Genomic DNA, 7002 nt, shown 5'->3' with positions numbered 1-7002 from the left:
GTCCACCCACATTCCCAGGTCAGGGTTAGAGACAGAGTAAGGCTCCCAGGTGACGAGCGATATTTTTTTATTTAATGAAGGGGTCAGCACTGAGGGGAAACACAGTGAGAACTGCACGGAACTTCAAAGATCAGTAAGAATATTTTATTTTGTAAAGCAAACAGATTACAGACACATTGAGACAATGGGTAAGCTATGCGGTTTTGCTGGTTAGACTCCAGAAGTTACCCCAACTCACATTCTGGGCTCTCGCCAAACTGGGCCTATTACTCTCTGGAATTAGATAAGTTGATGCGTACCTCCAGGGGAGGGAGACAGAGAGAGCGCACAGCAGTGTCCCACAACCAGGAAGGGAGGGAGGGAGGGAGGGAGTGAGTGAGTGAGTGAGTGAGTGAGTGAGTGAGTGAGTGAGTGAGTGAGTGAGTGAGTGAGTGAGTGAGTGAGTGAGTGAGTGAGTGAGTGAGTGAGTGAGTGAGTGAGTGAGTGAGTGAGTGAGTGAGTGGAGGAGTGTGGGAGAGAGACTCCTTTCTCTTTTCCCAATTTCTGCCTTGCCTCAACAGGCCACTTGGGCTTGCTGTCAGGGATTGTGGACCAGTGTGGGTCAGTGGCATCAGGTCAACAGGCCAGAGGATTGTAGTGGGAAAGAAAGTGGAACCAGTGTGAGAGATTGGATCTGAACCATTCAAGGTTAAGTTCAAGGTTGAACCTTGAAGGTTAAAGTGTGAGGAGAGGCGGTGGAGGAGAATAGAGTGGTCCACAGTGTCAAAGGTAGGAGAGAGGTCGAGGAGGATGAGAAGGCAGAGGGAGCCCTAGTCACAGATGAACAGATTGTCATTTGTCACCTTGGCATTTACTATGTCCAATGTATTGGCAGAAACTCAATAATTTTAACCTGGGTTCAATTCCAGGCAGCGCGAAACCTTGAGCAAGTTTCCTTATTCCATACATTTAATAATAATCCCTCCAAAACAAAAACAATAATGAAGTGGTCATTTTCAGTCCACGACTGTTTGTGGGACACTGCTGTGCTGCGTTTTGCCGACAAATATACAGTCAATTCACTTTACAGCATATTTTGTGAAGCGCTTTGAGACGTTCTAGAAGACGTGAAAAGCACTATATCAAATGCAAGGATTATTATATTCTCTGATTTGATTCCCCAGCTCGTATTGCATCATGTCTGTGCTGGTGCTTGTAATGTAAAGGTCCTTCTAAAGTGTTAGCCCAGCACTCTCAGGTCAGCATTAGAAACATGGTAAAGTTGTTCAGGTGTATATTAAACATTTCATGCACTAAAGAAGAGAATGGAGTTTCTCCTCGTGTCCTGGCCAACAACCCTCCAAGTAAAATTAATCATTCACTTCATGGCTATTAGTAGGACAGAGCTGTGTGCAAATTAGCTGCCACATTTACCTACAAAAACAGTCATTACACTTTACAGAAAACTCTGTGAAGCACTTTCAAATGTCTAATACTTCAGGCACCTTTATGTTCTAGGCACTTTATCAAAGTCCAGGATTAATTATTATCCCATTAGATTCAAATTTACCAACCTGTGGAGAATCACAGGACTGCAATTAATCTACTCTTAGCCTGAAATAAACATTTTGTCTTAAAATATAAGATATACGATGGCACAGAATTGTGGAAAATTTGTAAAATGGTTCAATTTGGTTCTTTTCAAGAAGCTGCTCACCTGTCAAGATCAGTAAATCTATTGTCAATTGGAGGATCATCCAAATCAAGTTTCATAACTTTATTATTTATCTATCTCATATTTCTTGTTGTGGACATTCATTTAATCATATGTATTTTCAACTTTGATACTGCACACATTCACAGTCTAGGTTGACACCAATGCGGTTTGCTGCACTGTTAGAGGTGAGACTTTAAAACCAAGGTCCTGTCTGCCTGTTGAGGTGGAAATTAAAGATCCCATTCAAAAGGAGAATGGAGTTACTTCTCATGTCCTGACTAATAATCCTCCAGATAAAATTGGCGTGTGGAGTAAGAAAACTTGCCCAAGGTTTCGCCCTGCCTGGAATTGAACCCTGGTGTCTCGCTTGCAAGGTGAGTGCTCTAACCACTGATTTACAGGACTGAGCTACTTCCTAGATGAAGTACTTTAGTTTATCTGTATTGAACTTTATTTTCCAGTTATCAGACTGTGCATACTTCATAAAACTTTCTTTCTATGTGCTTAGCTGTCTTTTCTGATTCCACACCGCTCCCCAACTTTGTGTCAGGTATGAAAATCACAAAAAACATCCACTTGAACAAAAAGTGCACAGTGTCCAGCTCCAACCCTTTAAACCATTCTAATTCTTAAAAGAATAAACATTGTGGCCAGTAAATTAAACCTACATTGCTCTTAATAATCATCCTTAATAACCCTTAATAATCCTTGCATTTGGTACAGTAACTTTCACATTAAAGCACTTTGCATGGTATGCTATAAAACTTACAGCACTATTTTAGGTGAACGCAACAGCCCATTTGCACATACCAATATCACAAAGTGAATTGCAAAGTGAATGATCAGTTTTATTCGGGCAATTATTGGTCAGGACAACAGGAGAAACTCCCTTCTTTTTTTGAATTGCGCTTGGGAACTTTAACATCTACCCGAACAGGCAAGTGAGACGTTGATTTATTGTCTCATCTGAAGGACGGCACCTCTAAAAATGCAGCACACACGGCCAGCAATGCATTGGAGTGGCAGCCTAGACTATCTGAGTTCAAATTCCTAATGTGGGGCTTGAACCCATAAACTTCTGTTGTTGTTGTCAATGTTTTTAGTGTCTTTTGCAATCTTAACACTTGCCTTGCAAGCAAGTGGACCTGGGTTTGATTCCCGGGCAGGGCAAAACGTTGGGCAAGTTTCCTTATTCCATATGCCTGTGTTTACCTAGCAGTAAGTAGGAACTCGATTGTTAGGCGATTGGTGGATTGCTTTTGCAGGAGTAATAATCCCTTTAAAAAAAAATAATAATAGTAACTTGGTCACTCAATCCACAACTGTTTGTGGGACACTGCCGTGTGCAATTGGCTGCCGCGATCCGCCCACACAATATACAGCTAATTCACTTCACAGTATAGACTGTGAAGCACTTTGAAATGTCTCAAAAATGTGATAAGGCAAGGATTATTCTTATTTTTATTTCAACTGTTTCAAACGTAATTGCAATCCCCACAAATGTGTCTCCATATGTTTCCTGATGAATTTTAACAACATGTAACTGTTTCAAGTTTCATAAGATCCCTAAATTGGAAAGTCTCATTTAGAGATTATCTTTCAGATGATCTTCTGACACCTTATCAATCTTTCACTCCCTGAATCCTTGGGAAACCAAAGATCAAGTTTTCTTTTTCTGTGGTAGCTTTTTCCACAGCAGTTGTATCTTTGTGTTTCAGAGACAACTGAGTGGTTACCTATTCAATGGACCACAGAACAGCAAACTGCCTGACTCCTTCTAATTTTTTTTGATAATAATCTCACTTTACATTTTAAACTGCAATGCCCAATACTGAAATTGCAACGATACAAACAATCTAAATTCTCGTGTTCAAACATTTGCATGTAAATATTTGTTCAATGCTTCAACCTGACTAAAATGCCCTTGAATTGCAAAATATCATGTTTTGTAACAAATGTGACGTCCCCAACTTATGTACCTTTGGACTGTGCATTTGTAAATTGATTGTTATATTAACCTGAAAATCATTTTGAGTTGTTTTAAACACACGAGTAAAACATATAGCACAAACAAATTGTAATAGCATTTCCAAAAAAAATGATTTAAAATACAGGAGGTTTATTTTGTGCTCACGAAACAAAATTAACAAGCAGTTAACTCAGCAGCAAAAGCAACCAATAAACCAACTGAACTATATAAACATGGAGGAGTCTCACAAAGGCAGGGGTGGAGTTTGTTATTTGAAATGAAAATATGTGAATGACAAATTTGCAAAAGTTTTTTTTGTGAGGAGTTTGCAACCTTGGTCGACCAAGGCTTGTGATGTTTGTGTTGAGATAGTCAGTCACAACTCAACAAACAGGTTATTACAATCTGCTGTAATGTTGTACTGCAAGAAATTCTATAAGGAGTATAAGACTTCATGTACAGTAACTGAAGACACTCTAATATTAGGAGCTTCATGCATAGCAGCTACAGTCAGATTGATATTGGTCAGTCGCTCCATGGCTGTTTGTGAGACATTGTTAGGTACAAATTGATTGCTGCATTCACCTACAAAACACACAATCACTACATTTTACAGTATATCCTGTGAAACACTCTGAGACAGCATCCCCACGTGAAAGGCCTATACCAAATGTAAGGAATATTATTATTATTATTGATATTGGGAGTTGCATATATGGTAGCTAAAATTACAATTATATTGAAAGATCCATGTTTAATTCATAAGAATTGTACTTCATTAATATTCAGTATCTGACTTCCCTTGACAATTATGTTTTGTTATAACAAGCTTTGTGCTGTACAACAAAAACATAAGTTTTGCTCTTCTCCTGTTTTCACAATCAAACTTTTCCCAAACCAAAGAAACAATGCTATTTAGTTCCACAGCGTATTTATTTGTTTGAAATTGACAAATGACATCAACTGAAATAAATCAAGGCATTGAAAATGTAAACTAAGGCATACAGCCTTCATACTAGACTATTTACAAGCCTGTTGACCTATAGCCCTCAGCCTTGAGAGTGATAGAATTATATAATTTTATTTGAGTACAGGCTCTGCACTTAGTCCTGCATTCGTCAATAGGCTGGTAAACATGTCTGCATGACTGCAATGGTACACTAACAGAGTGGCTAATGATAATCCCTGGTATTCTAGGTATGCTGTACAGCTCCTTTCATACAGGTGAACAAAAATATGACTGGTGTTTTAAACTTTATCACTAAGATTATGAATGCAGATAACTGAATAGCACCTGTAATATTTGTGTAGAAAACTAAAATGGCCACAAAGGTAGAAAGAATTTTTTTGGATTAATAATAGTTAATGAATTATAATTAATAATATTAATCCTTCCTTTTTGTATACAACAACATATTACATTTGTATGGTGGCTTTCACATAGGGAGGACGTCCAAAGGTGCTTCACAGGATATACGGTAAAGTTGAGTGACTGTGTGTTTTGTGAGCAACTTCATCTGAAGAAGACAGCTAAAAGCAGTGTATCACCCTATGAAACTGTTGGGAAGAATCTGACAGCCTTAGTATAAAGAGCATTTTTTTCTGATCTCTGCATTGGGAAATGGGCTGGTATCTGTCATATCTCCCACAGTGAACTGAAGTGAACTATCCACCAAAAATGTACAATATTAGCCAATTTTACAGCCAGTGTTCCGATGCATACTATAGATTGGTCCCGCACATCGTTATCAAAGATTTAGATTAACTAGTACAACTTCCCTGGTCATTATCTGCTGGTGTAAGAGGAAGGTTTTAAAACGATGGAGTTCCAAAGGTTGGGGCAGAAAGGCTGAAGAATTGACTGGGGAGGGAGCAGACTGGTCAATAGGGCATTTGCAGGTCACTGAGGAAGGATCAAGGCCGTGGAGGTCTTTGAAGATGAGAACGAGGATTTTGAACTCTATCTTCTGAGGGATGGGGAGCCAGTGGAGCCGGGCGAGGATGGGGGTGATAGGTTCATGGAGCCTCGTGCAAGAGAGAACTGCAGAATTCTGAATAATCTGCAGTTTATGGAGGTAAGAGTTGTGAAGACAAAGTAGAGAGAGTTCTCTTGACATAATTAAAAATGGTTCTTGACCTATTTTACCAGATGGAATTCAGTAGCACCTAGTCCAACCTATTAATTATTATTTAAGTAAACAGTTATTTAAAAACTTGTGTTTACTGAATTATTAGACCCTCTTCTGCCATTCATGAGGGGTACTTCTGGCTCGTTTATCTCTTTCTCTGCTTCCTATGGTTAGATGTGTCCTTCCAGCACTTATCATCAATTTCTGCAATGGTTTGTACAGTGAAGAAGAACACCCCAAATCAATTGCCAGACACCTGCACTTAAACAAAAGCCCATCAGCAATACCAGCAAAGATGCTACACTTTATAGTGTATCAATTCTTCATCTGATTAATATTGGAGCAATCTGTGCATCAATGACATCTGGACAAACATGATTATTAATGCAAAACATTGAAATGATTCCATTTCAGATGGTAGAGGATAAGGACAAATTAAATAGATAACATGCAGGACTAGCTCAATGTAGCAGGGGGTTATCACCAATAGTAGTATTTTTTATTAAAAAAATGTGGCTATCTTTATTGATCAGCATATACTAATAATAATCCTCACATTTGATATAACGTCCTATCGTGTCACTGAGATGTCTCAAAGCGCTTCACAGAAAATATTGCAAAGTAAGATTGTCTGTGTATTGTCTTATATTAGAGATCTTTAGATCTGCCACAGTATAGCATACAGACCATATAATTCTGTCCAAAAATGGTCACTAAATAGATAGTGATATTGGTAGATATTCTCAAGTTTCACGGAATCCAGCTGAAACCCAGACAACTTTTAAATTAAATAAATGTTCTCTAATCCTTTTTTTAACAAAAATTATGCAAAAGCAAACAGGCACTGTCTAATTCCAGACCAAAACAAAGCATCTATTTTTATGCTTCTGCCCAAGCAATGAGAATTTCCCAATTCCTTTAATTCTTCTGACCACAAGGCAAGTAACAACAACAACAACTTGGATTTATATAGCGCCCTCCACGCCGGACGGCGTCTCAGAGCGCTTTACAGTAACAGATCCCGGAACCGAGCCAGGGGGAGGGGGAAGGAGGTGACCAAAGGCGCGGTCAAAAGAAAGGTTTTTGGAAAGGCCTGAAAATGGGAAGGGAGGGAACGAGACGAAGGGAGTGAGGAAGGCAGTTCCAGAGCCTCGGGGCATAGTGGCTGAAGGCACAGCCACCGAGGGTGAAGCGGGGGATTTGGGGGA

This window comes from Callorhinchus milii, unplaced genomic scaffold (assembly GCF_018977255.1).
Source record: "Callorhinchus milii isolate IMCB2004 unplaced genomic scaffold, IMCB_Cmil_1.0 Scaffold8, whole genome shotgun sequence".
Taxonomy (NCBI): domain Eukaryota; kingdom Metazoa; phylum Chordata; class Chondrichthyes; order Chimaeriformes; family Callorhinchidae; genus Callorhinchus; species Callorhinchus milii.
This window is presented reverse-complemented; position numbering follows the sequence as displayed.